This window comes from Elephas maximus, chromosome 1 (assembly GCF_024166365.1).
Source record: "Elephas maximus indicus isolate mEleMax1 chromosome 1, mEleMax1 primary haplotype, whole genome shotgun sequence".
Taxonomy (NCBI): domain Eukaryota; kingdom Metazoa; phylum Chordata; class Mammalia; order Proboscidea; family Elephantidae; genus Elephas; species Elephas maximus.
The window spans coordinates 191,230,880-191,246,504 of record NC_064819.1 but is presented as its reverse complement, the minus strand read 5'-3'; the positions used below and the strand labels follow the sequence as shown (position 1 = coordinate 191,246,504).

Below are 15,625 nucleotides of genomic sequence, written 5' to 3'. Positions count from 1 at the left end.
ATTTCCTGTATCTACACCTACTATTCAAGGATTTCATCCCCAACCAGAGGAGGGAGGGAAGGCATCATGAAACACTTTTCTCTTTGTCTACTACTTCTACTTCTGTCTGTTACATATCTCCCACTATCCTTCCAGTGGCTGGAAGTGGTGAGTTTGCCTCTGTTCTCCCTGCTTGGCCAGGACCTTCCTCTCAAAGATGTCTTCTTTCTTACAAGAAGGAACAATAATGAAGGATGGTGTGCAAGAAGAAAAACAACAGGCAGAAAGGGAAGAATTTGGGGAGATGTTTCAAAAATGTTACAACAGCCAAAGCTGCTCCCCATTAACATAAACTCACTGCCCCCTAAGTTTTCCATCTGATCTTTCAAGTAGCTATAGTCAGTGTGATTCCACATAGTTTTTAAAAGAGTATAATGCTCAAGGGAGACACTTTTTTACTAGTTTAGCTAAGGTATTGCTTTATTTTAAGAAGACTTCAGGGGATATTTTTGGTTGAAGGTTTAAAGACTATCCCAGGGCAATAGTTTCAGGGGTTCATCTACCCTTCATGGCCCCAGAAAGTCTGGAGTCCATTAGAATTTTAAATTCTGTTCTGCATTTCCTCCCTTTTGATCAGAATTCTTCTATAGCATTGTCTTAATTTAAAGTATTAAATAAATCCATTTTTTTCAACTTTTGCCAAAGTAAATGCATATGATTAATGTTTTACACATCACTTGGCAAACTTTTTAATATGTGAAGTCTAAAAATAGAAGATATCTTTCTCTTATCACTTGTTGTAGTCACATGTGTGTCGCCATAGTTAGATCCAAAAAAATCATGAGATTCATTCCTCTATAAAACATAGGAGCTGCTTTCTGTTTCTTGATAACTTTATAACGCCTTAAGTTTAAAAGTATTAAGACATGTGAATATATGTACACATGTAAATGTTTTTAATATATTCACATTAAAATATGACTTGGGGATGGTGAGGAATTAAATATGCCTATTTAAATTGTAATGTATAATTAGGTCTCAAATTCAGACTAAAGAGTGCTGATTTAAAATAATGCACCCAAGTATGTATTTATTATAAAAAAGTAAAAAAAAAACTTTTTTTTTTATTTATTATATACAGGGAAAAAAGAAAAGCAAGGGAAATATTTGTATTCTTAATTTAAGACATAATAAAATAGTTATTGCAAGTTTATAGTTCTTAGAATTGTTTGTATTCTTTCTAGCAGGGTTACAGTAATACAAAATTATTACAGAAATTTCATGGTTCCTACAAAGATTGAGTGCCAAGTGCTTTTTTTTCTACCCTACAGGATTTCAAGATTTGATTGCCCAAGTGACATTTATCTTGTCACATACTTTTGTGAAATGTCTTATGTTAATTACAGTTTTCACATTTTGAATGGTGACAAAATTGTATTGTCTTATACTTGAAATTTTTTTAACTAAGAAGTGATCTCTGTAAAAGAGACTTAAAAGTGGGTATTTCTTCTGAAAAACTTTCTTTTAACTAAGTGAAAAGTAATTTTGATAAGAATTTCATCCTTTTACTTTGCTAGAGGGGGAAGCTGTAAAATGCCTTGGATGTTCAGGTACAAGAAAACTCCTCTGTCCTGTAGGGTCACCATGAGTCAGAACCCACTCAATGACAATGGGTTTATGTTGGAAGGCATCTAGCTCAATTGATATAACATAGTTTGTAAAGAAAATGTTCTAATCCTAATTTGGTGAGTAGTGTCTGGGGTCTTAAGAGCTTGTGAGTGGCCACCTAAGATATAGCTACTGGTCCCACCCTATCAGGAGCAAAGAAGAATGAAGATAACCAAAAACACAACGGAGAGATTAGTCCAAAGGACTAACGGACCACAACTACCATAGCCTCCACCAGACTGAGTCCAGAACAACTGGATGGTGCCTGGCTACCACCACCGACTACTTTGACAGAGATCACGATAGAGAGTTCCAGACAGAGCTGGAGAAAAATGTAGAACAAAATCAATCTTACAAAAAAAAAAAAAAAAACCCAGATTTGCCAGACTGACTGAGAACAGAGAAACCCCAAGAGTGGCCCTTTAACTCAGTACTGAAGTTACTCCTAAAGTTCACGTTCAGCCCAAGATTAAAACCCCATTGCAGTCGAGTCAATTCCAACTCATAGTGACCCTATAGGCCAGAGTGGAACTGCCCCCCATAGGGTTTCCAAGAAGCGGCTGATGATTTGAACTGACAACTTTCTGGTTAGCAGCCAAAGGAACACTTAACTATTGTGCCACCAGGGCTCCAGGCAGACGAGACAGGCCCATGAAACCAACAATAACACACAGAATTCAACCACGTATTTGAGACTAAATGGACAACACCAGCCCAAAAACAAAGACGAGAAGGCAGGGAGGGACAAGAAAACTAAAAGGAATGGAAATAGGGAAGCTGAGATCGAGAAGGGGAGACTGCTGACATATTGTGGGGTTAACAACCAATGTCACAAAACAATTTGTGTATTAATTTTTTAACAAGAAACTAATTTGCTCTATAAACTTTCATCTAACCCACAATTTAAAAAATAATAAAAAAATAAAAAGAAAAAATCATACTATATTACTTACAAAAATTTAGTGAAGTTGAATGCTATTCATGTTTGGTAAAACTGAGTGATGGTTGTGATATACAGTTAGGAAGATACAGCTATCAGCAGGTTACAAAGTGTTTTCAAAGCTACCTATACTTTTGTCTATGCTGTTCAAAAATATTAACTCTTTTGAATATTTCATATATACTTTAAGTGCAAAATTCAAATACTAAAAACATATACTTTGACATAATTTGTATTAATATGTAGATGTTTTGTGGTCATGAACTTTGAATCTTATTTTCTCCTACAGAAAGCAGAGCACATCCTTTGTCCCATCACTACGCCTTACTCCATCCTTTACTGCTTAATGGCCTATTGTAGAGTCAAACAAAACACAACATCTGCCCCCAATGAAAGCAGAAGGACCCAGCATCACTGAGGTTATGGTAGGTTCCAGTTTTATGCATGTTCTGAGGGTGATAATATGGTTACACATTAAGTAAAACATAACATTGAAAATAAAGAACTATTTAAAACAAAAAATGACATCTAAAAATCCAGATTTTTAAGACAAAATTAGAGTGCCATTTTAAGTAAAAGTTTGCTAGAGTTCCTATAAACAATATGCTCCCTTGTTGTAATCTAACGTCCAATCATTTGATTTTCACTTTTTTTTTTTTTTTTTGCTATTGCATATTAGAGAAGCCCTGGTGGCGCAGCTGTCAAGCACTTGGTTGCTCACAAAAAGGTCAGTAATTTGAACCCATCAGCTGCTCCATGGGAGAAAGATATGACAGTCTGCTTCTGTAAGGACTTTTGCCTCAGAAACCCTGTGGAGCAGTTCTACTTTGCCCTGTACGGTTGCTATGAGTTGGAATCAGCTCAACTACAATGGATTTGTTTTTTCTTTTTTTTGTATTACTTATTGAGTGTTTTTCATAGTCCAAGCACTGAGATAATTACTTTACATATATTCTCACTCATTTTGAAAAATGACATCTGAAATATATAGATATTCAGCAGAATCACCACTTTACAGGCAAGGAAACTGAGGCACAAAGAGATTAAGTGGAAGATTAAGAAGTTAAAAGAGTCAAAGTGGGGCCCGAAGTCCAGCTCTCTCTGATTCTAGCACACAGCCTATAGGATACAGTGCAACTGCCAGTCTACTACCAGTCTACTACAGTATCTGGGACCTGGGCTTTGGAGACATTTGGCCCTGATTCAACATGCCCTTTTGCCTTTTCTTAACTATGTGAATTTAGGTATCTCATTTAACTTCTAACTCTGCGTGGCTTCATCTATAATACGAGAACAATAACATAGTATGTGCACCACATGATTGCTGGGGAAATTAAATGAAATAATATAAAAAGTTCCAAGGCCTCAGCAAGTAATCTTTTGCATAGTATTATTGAGCATTATAAAGTTAATTGTAGAATAGCAAAGACCTCCCTTCAATTGCTTTGAATTACCACTTTTCTTTCTTACACATTTTTTACCCTTACATTCTAATTTCAGCCTATAATAGGTTCAGTTCTCTTTACCCTCATATGCAAACTTACATAAAATGTCAGAGGCCAGAAAACCTTTTTTATTTTACCTTTATGTTGTGTGCTGTTGAGTAGATCCCAACTCAGCAACACTATAAGACAGAGTAAAACTTCCCCATAGAGTTTCCTAGGCTGTAATCTTGACACGGGCAGATCTCCAGGTTCTTCCTTCTGTGGAGCCACTGGTGAGTTCGAACCGCCAACATTTCGGTTAGCCGCTGAGCATTTAAGTACTGCACCACCAGGGCTAAAACTTGTAATAACTATTCCTCCTGAGTAGCTATCCTTCATTAGCCTGATATTCATCCCCGTACTTGCAGTCATACTAACCACACTGCACTACAATTTTTTAAAAATAGTCACATATCCCATAAAAAGTATTCATAATATTACTCACAGTTCATGGAGAAGCTCAGATTCAAACCAAAGTCTACCACATTGTGGACTTGGAGACTTGCTAGTGATGTTTTCTGAACCCACAAAAGCATCCAGATTCCTTTCAGGTGGATTTCGTGCTGCCAACAGAGGCTGGGGTTCCAGTCCATGGATCTGAGCCTCCTCTTGAGTCACTGCATCATTTATGCTTCTGCTGCTTCAGGGCCCAACCTAGGATCCAGAAAAATGACCAGCCTTTCTTAGGGGGACCACCATAAACACCACTCAGTACTTTTTCTATAACTCCAGGAATTTTTTTTTTTTTTAACTGAGATAGTTGGTGTATACTCTTTTCTTAACTAAATGACCGCTTTAATCCTTTTGACTTTCAACAACAAAGCCATTCCTGGAGTCTAGGACACCAAAAGCTAGTTTTCTGCTCTTAAACAGGCCATTTTTTTTTCCCTAGAATTCCTTTCATGAGCTGGCGGCAATCTCCTTGGTCAAATAGAATAACTAGGGCCTTGGTGGATTTCAGCAGGAATTTTGAGGTCTTCAAGCTACTCCTTAGCTGACCAGAGTTTGCAGCTGACCCTGTTGTTTTGCACTTTCTTCATATGAGACATCAGATTAGGATAAACCAACAACTGGAATTTTGTAAGTGCAGAGTGAGACAATCCTCCATCTTGAAATAATTTATGGAAAGACAAGAATAAGAACAAGGCAAGCTCAGAGGAGATTATTCTACATCTCTTTGGTAAGAACACTGGGAACGTCAATGCTTTGAGTTCATAATCTAGCTGATGGGCATCACGGAAACAATTGAGGAGACTTAGACTTGAACAGGGCCTAGAAAGAGAAGGAGATGTGCTGACATGAGAAGATTCAGTTAGTAAAAACCACCTGACAAAGAAATAAAGTCAAGAAGGTATGGAGAAGGGACTGTAGGGTACAGAAAGTGGCCAGAAAGAGCAGGGTCAGCATGATGGTACAGATCCATCTCTAGGGATGACATTGAGGTGATGTGTTGTTGCCTTTTCTCAGCAACCTCCCTCATTTACTCCCTGAACACTGTTATGTTGTACTGACTTCTTCATTAATCATCAATTCTGATGGTTTGTATAAGTGATAATCCCCACTGTAGATGCTAAGTCTTTGAAAAGTGAAATAGCATAAAATTCCAAAAACAATTAGGAATGCTTTTCTTTTAAGCTTGAAAAAATAATACTGTTAACATAAATTCACACTGAGAGCAGAACATTTCTATATTTTCAATATATTTTGTTATGTTTAGAGGAGAGAGAATTAAAGCTAAAACCTACCTTTTTTTTTATTAACAATAGTTTTAATGCCTGTTATCACACTGGTAATTAATATGATATGATATGATATGATATGATATGATATGATATGATATGATATGATATGATATGATATGATATGATATGATATGATATGATATAATAAATATAAAATACATAGCACTCCCAAAATTAGTCATAATATAAGTCAACACATTTTTTAAAATAAAGATAGGCATTTTTTCCATTTCAGCACCAACGTAATTGCCCATGGAATTAAAAAGTTGTCTTAAAATATATTTCAAGTATTGGCATTATTGTGATAATTGCAAAGGACAATATCTAAGAAAGTTATCCTTAAAGATCACTAAGGCCCTTAAAATTATGCCCATTTCATCTTGATCTGTAATATTAAACCCTACAGTCTATCTCTGGAAACCCTGGGGGCGTAGTGGTTAAGTGCTATTGCTGCTAACCAAAGGGTTGGCAGTTTGAACCTCCAGGTGCTCCTTGGAAACTCTGTGGGGCAGTTCTACTCTGTCCTGTAGGGTCGCTATGAGTAGGAAACGACTCAACAGCACTGGGTTTGGTTTTTTTTTTTTTTTTCAGTCTATGTCTGTCTTGGTTTTCTAATGCTGCTACAACCGAAATAAGACAAGTGGATGGCTTTAACAGAGATTTATTCTCTTACAGTCTAGTAGGCCGTTGATGTTGTTAGGTGCCATCAAGTCGGTCCTGACTCGTGGCAACCCTACAGCGCAGAGTATAACTGCCCCTTGGGGTTTCCAAGGAATGGCTGGTGGATTCCAACTGCCCATCTTTTGGTTAGCGGCCAAGCTTTTAACCATAACACCACCAGGGCTCCAAGTCTCGTAGGCTAGAAGTCCGAATTCAGGGTGCCAGTTCCAGGGGAAGGCTTCCTTTCTCTGTCAGCTCTGGAGGAAGGTCCTTGTCATCAGTCTTCCCCTGGGCCAGGTAGGAGCTTTTCAGTGCAGGGACCTTGGGTTGAAAGGACGTGCACTCCTGGCTCTGCTTTTTAGCTCATTTCTCTCTTTTATATTTCTGCTTTCTTGCTCATTTCTCTTTTATATTTCAAAAAAGATTAACTTAAAACACAACCTAATCTTGTAGATTGAGTCCTGCCTTATTAATATAACTGCCTCTGACCCCACCTCATTAACATCATAGAGGTAGGATTTACAACACATAAAAAAATCACATCTGATGATGAAATGGTGGACAATTACACAATACTGGGGATCATGGCTTAGCCAAGTTGACACATATTTTTGGGAGACACAATTCAATCCATGACAATCTCCTTTACTCTCATGATTGATAAATTTTTTAAAATTTAAAAAATGAGAAAAGATAATACATGAACATTTTCAGAAATTGAATTGTGTCCCCTCAAAATACATGTATCAATTTGCCTAGGCCACAATTCCCGGTATTGTGTGATTGTCCACAATTTTTCATCTGATGTGATTTTCCTATGTGTTGTTAATCCTATCTCTATGATGCTAATCCTATCTCTATGATGTTAATAAGACTGGATTAGTGGAAGTTATGTTAATGAGGTAGGACTCAATCTACAACATTACATTGTGTTTTGAGCTAATCCCTTTTGAGATATAAAAGAGAGAAGCAAGCAGAGAGACATGGGGACCACAAACCACCAAGAAACAAGAGCCAGGAGAATAGCATGTCCTTTGGGACCAGGTTCCCTGTGTTGAGAAGCTCCTCAACCAGAGAAGGTTGATGACAAGGACCTTCCTCCAGAACCGACAGAGAGAGAAAGACTTCCCCTAGAGTTGGCAGGCTGAATTTGGACTTCCAGCCTACTAGACTGTGAATAAATGTCTGTTTTTGAAAGCCATCCATTTTTGGTATTTCTGTTATAGCAGCACTAGATGATTAACATAAGCATTAATTTAATAAAATATATACCACTAACCAACCACTGCTGTCTATATATATATATTTAAAAAATTATGCTGTCATAGGCTGGAGGAAATGTTTGTCCTCATCCCTCCTGCTGTTTCTGTCCATTGATGAGACCTCCATGAAGATACCAAAAAAAAAAAAAGGTTGTCCTCTAATTGATTTAAACTCATGGTGTCCCCATGTGTTTCAGAGTAGAATTGTACTCTGCAGGGTTTTCAAGGACTGTGACCTTTCAGAAACAGATCTTCAAGTCTTTTTTCAGAGGAACCTCTGGGTGGGTTCAAACCACCAACCTTTCTATTAGTGACCAACCACTTAACCATTTTTGCCTCCCAGGAAATCCTCATGAATACACCAGTGCTGCCTATCTCTGCCCTTTCATTTACCTCTCTGCAGGAGAAAAGGAGAGATTTAATCTAACTAGTAAATTCAAAAGGAGAAGCAGGGCCTATGTATCCCAGCCATCAAGCCCACATGCCCTGTGTCCTAAGTTTTACAAAGGCAGACTCCTGTATGAGAAGGCCAGTATTATTCAGCTATGTCTGGGGCTTGGTAAGTAAGACTGTCTAGTACTAAAAAGCTCACTTCCCTCCAGATATATTCTTCAGCATAAGGTTTATCAGTAATACAGTTGTTATGTTTTTGGTTTTAGGTTGCTTTACCTATTTTATTATTCCTCAGTTGGCACTGTTTATTAGGCCTTCTTCAATATGAAGCAACATTGATGCAGTTCCCTGTTCCTTCAGAACTATGCTTTCATCTATGAAGTTGTAAGTAAGGGCTAGTGTTTTTATTCCCTGTACTATTATCGTAGGCCCAGAGTATTTGAAGATAAACAGCAAAGTTCAGAAACACAATAGAGAGGGAAGGCTCGTGTGTTCAATAACTATAGTCTGAGGCTTCACTAAATGCTATGAACATTCTGCCTACTGGGAGTACAATAGTAGCCTTCATACACCTACATTTCCAGGGGAGAGAAATAAACGATAAACTAAACATATAAATATACACATTAATTATACATAGACTAATAATAGCTAGTAGTGATAAGAAAATACTTTTTTTTTCTTTTTTTTTTTTTACATGATGAGCTAATCCTTTTTTAGATAGGATCAACAGAGAAGGCTTAAGGACATAAAAGTTGACCAGAGACCTAAAAATATGAAGGCAGTAGTCATGAGAGTATCCAGGGAGAAAACGATTCCAGAGGGAGGCAACAGCAATTTCAAAGGTCCTGAGAGGAAACAGACTCATCAAATCTGAAGGGCGGAAAGACAACCAGAGTGACAATGATCCTAGAGAGGTAGGCAGGGCCGACTGAGATCGCGCAAGTGAACTTGTAGGCCATGGAGAAAAGAAAAGATTTTGTGCTAAATGAAATAAGGCATTGAAGCATTTAAAGTTAGAAATGGATGTTATCTGAATTGAGTTTTTAAGTTTTTACTTTTGTTGCTTTGGGTGAGTGGATTGCAGTAATAGCAGTTACGACACTGTTACAGTGGTTCAGGCAAAAGATACGTTCTTGTTTAGGATTTTCCCTCTGAGGGAATAAGGAGTGGTCGGATTTGAGATATCCATAGAGACAGAGCCAATAGCACTCATCTGTGAAAGATATATGAGGCATGAGTAGGGTTGAAAGCACAGGAATTAAGAATAACTCCTAAATTTTTATCCTGAGCATATGGGTGAACAAGGGGACAATTTCCAGAGATGGGAAAGGCTTCTAGAGGATCCAATTGTGCTTTACCATGTACAAATGGTTCTGTTAGTTTCTGTAATTTTGTAGTGTCTTTTAGACAATCAATTGAGATATCTAGCAAGCAGTTGGATATATGTGTATGCAGCTCAGAGGAAAAAGTCAGGGCTGGAGACATTTTATCTATTGTTCTTTCTTGCCATGAGTTCAAGAATTTCTGGGAATTAATAAACTTAAAAATATAAAATACTGACTGCACATGGATGTCTATTATTCAACCAGTATTATGATAAGCATTTTATATCTCTCATCTAATTTAATCTTCCTAACAACCCCATATTATACATGGGGAAACTGAGGATTAATAACTTGCCTATCGTAATTTGAGAGAAGATTTTGCCTTGAAATCAGGTCTATCTGACTGCAAAGTTCGTGATCATTGGGATAAAATAACAGATGTGGAAGACACCTTGAATCTCTAGATTTTTAAAACAGAAGACTGGACTTTGCTTGTTACCTTAATTAGCTTTGTGACTTCCCCACTACCAATATGAAACACTTGGAATTCAAAGGTTCTATGTGCTTGATGTCAAAGTCACTAAGAAAGGAATAATTTGTCATTTGATAAGACCAGTTTTGAGGGAGAAGGACCCCTCAAGAAATATGGTAGATAATAAACAAGGAATCCCATCCTAGTGTCTGAAGCTTTTATCAGATTATCTCAGGATGTTAAGCATAAATTCCTGTGCAATCCGAAATTATGCCTGTAATCCAGGATAATTATTAATAATGTCCCCCTTTTATTCTCAAAATATCACAATATTGACAATACATTTTATGGTCACTCAAAACTTAGAGGTATTTGACCAAAAAGATTATGAATAACATATACATTCCTTACGCACACCCTTCTTCTTTAAAGAGGAGAAACCAAGGCCACTGAGGTGGCAGAACCTAACTACCACAGAGGGGTCCTCCCACTGACCTCTGATTTCCATCTATTGAAGTCCAACGCTCAATTCAAAGCTCAGTTTTACATTTATTTTTTAATTCATTTATTTACTCTGCATTCTTTTGTTAGTGTACTTATGCCATCCATGTAATACTAGAGATTATTTTATGTTGAAGCTTTTCATAAAAGTGTTTTTTCCCCCTTATTCAAATACAAGCTCTATTTATCTTCAAATGTCTCAGTAAGTCTTAACGTCTTAAGTGTTCAATAAATGTTTGTTGAATCAATGTTGACAAAATTGAAGTGCTGTGCAGGAATAATGGGAGGCATGTTTGGTAGTTACTGTTTTCTAAAGAACATAGATTGGAGTGCATGTAGCTTTTCTACCACTGTGCCTTTCATAGCACAAATAAGCATATCCCTGCATATGAAAAAAGAAGACTTTTTGCAATAATTTCAACATGCACACAACTGGTGTCATACGGGTTAAACTGGTAAAGAATTATGGAGACATTCTGACCCAAATTCCCAAAACCAAACTGTAATTTAGAAAGATAATTACATAAAAAATGTAATCTGCCACAATGCTCCATTGGAGAAAAATATTACTGGATTTTGAATAACTTTGGATTGTTGTTTTGAGAAGTTAAAATAAAATGTGCTTTCTTAAATTGCACACTTATGAATTGCCTCATATAAATTCAAGTAGGCAAAAATGATACAAATAAATTATACACTGTAATATCTTGCAGTACAATGCGGTTACAGAATTGTTATAAATTAGGTTCTAAACCATTCATAAGGGGTAATACACTACTTTTGAATCTACCAGCCACTCCTTGGAAACCCTCTGGGGCAGTTCTACTCTGTCCTATAGGATTGTTATGAGTTGGAATCGACTCGACTGCAACAGGTTTAGCAGGTTTTTTTATACGTATTTTTTTTTTTTTTTTACCCCTTATAGTAGTTCTTATTTGCAGTGAAGTTTGAGAACAGACTAAGCCTAAGAAGGAACAACAGAAAAAATCTATATGTAAATGTTTGAATGTTTTAGTATTTTTAAAAATAAATATATAATTTTAGTTGAATTGTGAAGAGTTGTAAAATGTTCCAGAATGCCTGCCAGGTACATCATCTTGTTCTAATATTAAACATTTGAAACCGTGAAATAGGTTAATTGGTATGTTTATTCTCCTGAGAATTAAACAGAAGTAGTAGAACCATACTTTATTTGGGTTTGGCTGACTGCACCGAAGTTAAATGAGCATGTAATGGGTCAGCTTTCTATAAGTTATTATGTGCTGCCTACACAAACCACAGCCTCACCTATCTTGACACTGGAAGAACTAGATGGTGCCTGGCTACACCAGGGACAAAATAGTGGTCCTGGATAGAATGGAAGAAAATTGTAGAACAAAACTCGAATTCTTAAAAAAAGATCAGACTTACTGGACCAGTAGAGACTAGAGGAACCCCCTAGACTATCGCCCTGAGATACCCTTTAAACTTTGAACTCAAACTACTCTTGGGGGTCACCTTTCAGCTAAATAACAGATTGGCTCATAAAATAAACAATATGACCTCTGAGTACTATGATCCTTTAAAAAAAAAAACTACATGAGACCAAATGATGAACATTTACCCTAAAACAAAGATGAGAAGGTTGGGGGTCCAGGGGGAGGGGTGCAGAGAATTTATATTAATGGAAACAGAACAACCAGAATGCAAATGACGAGAATGTTGACACAATATGGAAAATGTAACTGAACGGTATACATAGAAATTGTTAATGAAAAAGTAATTTGTTGAGTAAACTTTCACTAAAAACACAATAAAATGCTTTAAAAAAAAAAAAGTTATTATGTGTTAACAAATGACCTGAAACTCTCAGTGGTTTACAATAATAAAAGGTTATTTCTTGCCTAGTTACATCTCAACTGCAGGTGAGCTACATGCTTCACGTGTCTTCTGTCCAAAACTCGGGCTAAAGGGTCAGGACCTATCTGGGTAGGCTATATAATTAGCCCAATAATATTTCAAACTATTTAAGTTTTCTCATGTTAAATACTCTTTGCAGGCTGGCAGAAAAAAAAAGAAAAAAGATCAGTGGTGGAACCACATGATAGCTCTTCAAGCTTCTGCCAGGATGTGGCTACATCATTTTTAAAGCAAGTCACGTGGCCAAACTAATGTCAATGGGGCATGGAAATATAACCTCTCACAGGGAGGGCAGCATATAATTGGGAATAATGACAGAATTTACCACAGTGCATAGGATGCATCTCGCATCAACCACAGCATGTGAATTTTGAGTATGCACAAAAATAGAAATCAGGTAACTCTGATCTAGAAAACATAGGGAGAAAAAAAAAATAGCTCTATTGGAATAACATCTGTTTATTTCCTTTATCCGCAATGAACAGACAGGGGTATGTTTTAAAACACACAAGCAAAACCAGGCACACACACACACACATACACATACAATATTGTTGTCATTCTATGAAAACTGTTACCTTAATTAGATGTCAACTAAGTTAGCAATAATTTCTTAGCTTAATGAATAAAAAACATGCCATGAATGACAGCTGTTATCTGTGATGCCAGGTTCTACGTTCTGTCCCTAATTGATGACACTAGTTTGAAAAGGTGAAAAATGTCCTCTTTGTAAGGGAGTATATTTATTACCAAACAGGAAATGAATTAGTCTTGCCAAAATTAAAAAAAAAAAAAAAGATTTTTTTGTATGTTATTGTTCACTCTGCATCCAGGAATATCATAGATGTTATGAGGAACACAACTTAGTAGTCCATGTTGATGTCCTTATAATTTTTGACTGTAAGAAATATTGATCAATCTTTCAAGTATTTACACAAAACAGCCAAGTGCCTTGATATATGACTTAAACGTATGTTGCACTGGATGAAAATTTAATACTTAAAATGTAAAAATAGAAACAGGCTTGAATTGTACCTGATGGAAGAGTAGTAAGTGATAAAAAGCCCAACATTTCATAACTTACATTAACAGGGTGTGGAAAAGTTAATAGTGACTGAATTAAGTCTTGGAATTAACCAACTAGAATGAACTCGTTAGGCTAAAATCTTGAACAGAATCTGAAGTTATTTCTCGTAATTCATGCCTGGTTCCATAAAAGAGACAATCATGAAGTTTAATAAGAGCTTGCCAAATATAACTCTTCAAAATTAATTAGCCTACTAATCCTCATGAAAAGAGAAATGAATAGGTGGGTAGACTCTAACACTGAAAATATCGTGAAGAAGCACTAGACCCATTTTACCTTATTTAACATGACTATTTTTTTTTTATTAGTTTTACCTGGCATGATTAAAATCCTGGAAGATGTTCTTGTGAATAAATAATTTTCCTTTTATTCTTTGTATAACATAACCTTCTTCACTAAGATCCCATCTTTTATATGTCTTCACTGAAGCCTCTCAATCAAGTTGGTAAATTTGTTTAAAAAATAATCCCAAAAAAGTAGCCATATGTCAAATATTAAATAAAAATATTTATGAAAAGAGTTTAAGAACTTTAGTGAGGCTATAGAAATATTTATCCTTTCCTTACTAATGTGTGAAAAGGAGTGTATGGAATTTCACAGAGATGCTTTAGAGGACAACCGAGGAAACAGAGTTGGGAAAGGATGTTAGAAAATTTGACCAGGAATGTGAAAAAGTGACCAAGGATGGGATACAATATCAATTCCCCATAACTTTTGATATTTTATGTAATAAGATATTGTATTTTATGTGATTTACCAAAAAATATTGAAATTGATAAGAGTATTAGGGACCCCTTTCTTCCACATATGCTAAATTTCATATGTTTCCTCTCCTAATCTTAACATATGTGAACTAATGGAGCTCCAGCACGAATAACTCATACACGAGGAGATGCTCACATGATGCCCATGCACAGCCACAAGCTAACTCATTCAGAAATATTCATTATGCCTCCACTACCCTAGTGCAGTCCCCCACGTGTCTGTCAGTTTGTCGTACTGTGGGGGCTTGCATGTTGCTGTGATGCTGGAAGCTATGCCACCGGCATTCAGATACCAGCAGGGTCACCCACGGAGGACAGGTTTCAGCTGAGCTTCATGACTAATACAGACTAGGAAGAAGGTCCCGGCAGTCTACTTCTGAAAAGCACTTGCCAGTGAAAACCTTTTGAATAGCAGCGGAACATTATCTGATATACTGCTGGAAGATGAGCCCCCCAGGTTGGAAGGCACTCAAAAGATGACTGGGGAAGAGTTGCCTCCTCAAAGTAGAGTCAACCTTACTGACGTGGATGGAGTAAAGCTTCTGGGACCTTCATTTGCTGATGTGGCACAACTGAAAATGGGAAGAAACAGCTGCAAACACCCATTAGTAATTGGAACCTGGAATGTACAAAGTATGAATCTAGGAAAATTGGAAATAGTCAGAAATGAAATGGAACACATAAACATTGATATCCTAGGCATTAGTGAGCTGAAATGGACTGGTATTGGCCATTTTGAATCAGACAATCATATAGTCTACTATGCTGGGAATGACAACTTGAAGAGGAATGGTGTTGCATTCATCGTCAAAAAGAATGTTTCAAGATCTATCCTGAAGTACAATGCTATCAGTGATTGGATAATATCCATACACCTACAAGGAAGACCAGTTAATATGACTATTATTCAAATTTATGCACCAACCGCTAGGGCCAAAGATGAAGAAATAGAAGATTTTTATCAGCTGCTACAGTCTGAAATTGATTGAACATGCAACCAGGGTACATTGATAATTACTGGCGATTGGAATGCAAAAGTTGGACACAAAGAAGAAGGATGGGTAGTTGGAAAACATGTCCTTAGTGATAGAAATAATGCCGGAGATCGAATGATAGAATTTTGCAAGACCAATGACTTCTTCATTGTAGATACCTTCTTTCACTAACATAAACAGCGACTATACACATGGACCTCACCAGATGGAACACACAGAAATCAAATTGACTACGTCTGTGGAAAGAGAGGATGGAAAAGCTGAATATCGTCAGTCAGAAGAAGGCCAGGGGCCAACTGTGGAACAGACCATCAATTACTCATATGCAAGTTCAAACCAAAACTGAAGAAAATCAGAGCAAGTCCACGAGAGCCAAAATATGACCTTGAGTACACCCCACCTAAATTTAGAGACCATCTGAAGAATAGATTTGACACATTGAATACTAGTG

At 36.7% G+C, this 15,625-nt stretch overlaps 1 protein-coding gene across 2 annotated transcripts in view; it reads right to left on the bottom strand.

Moving 5' to 3' along the window:
• NKAIN2 (sodium/potassium transporting ATPase interacting 2) overlaps positions 1-15,625 on the bottom strand; it is a 1,431,299-nt gene that overhangs the window by 1,257,990 nt on the left and 157,684 nt on the right. For both annotated transcript variants that reach the window (XR_007519188.1, XR_007519189.1), the window contains one exon: positions 4,517-4,725. The gene's annotated coding sequence lies outside the window, so the exon portion shown is untranslated. The remainder of the gene's footprint in view (positions 1-4,516; positions 4,726-15,625) is intronic.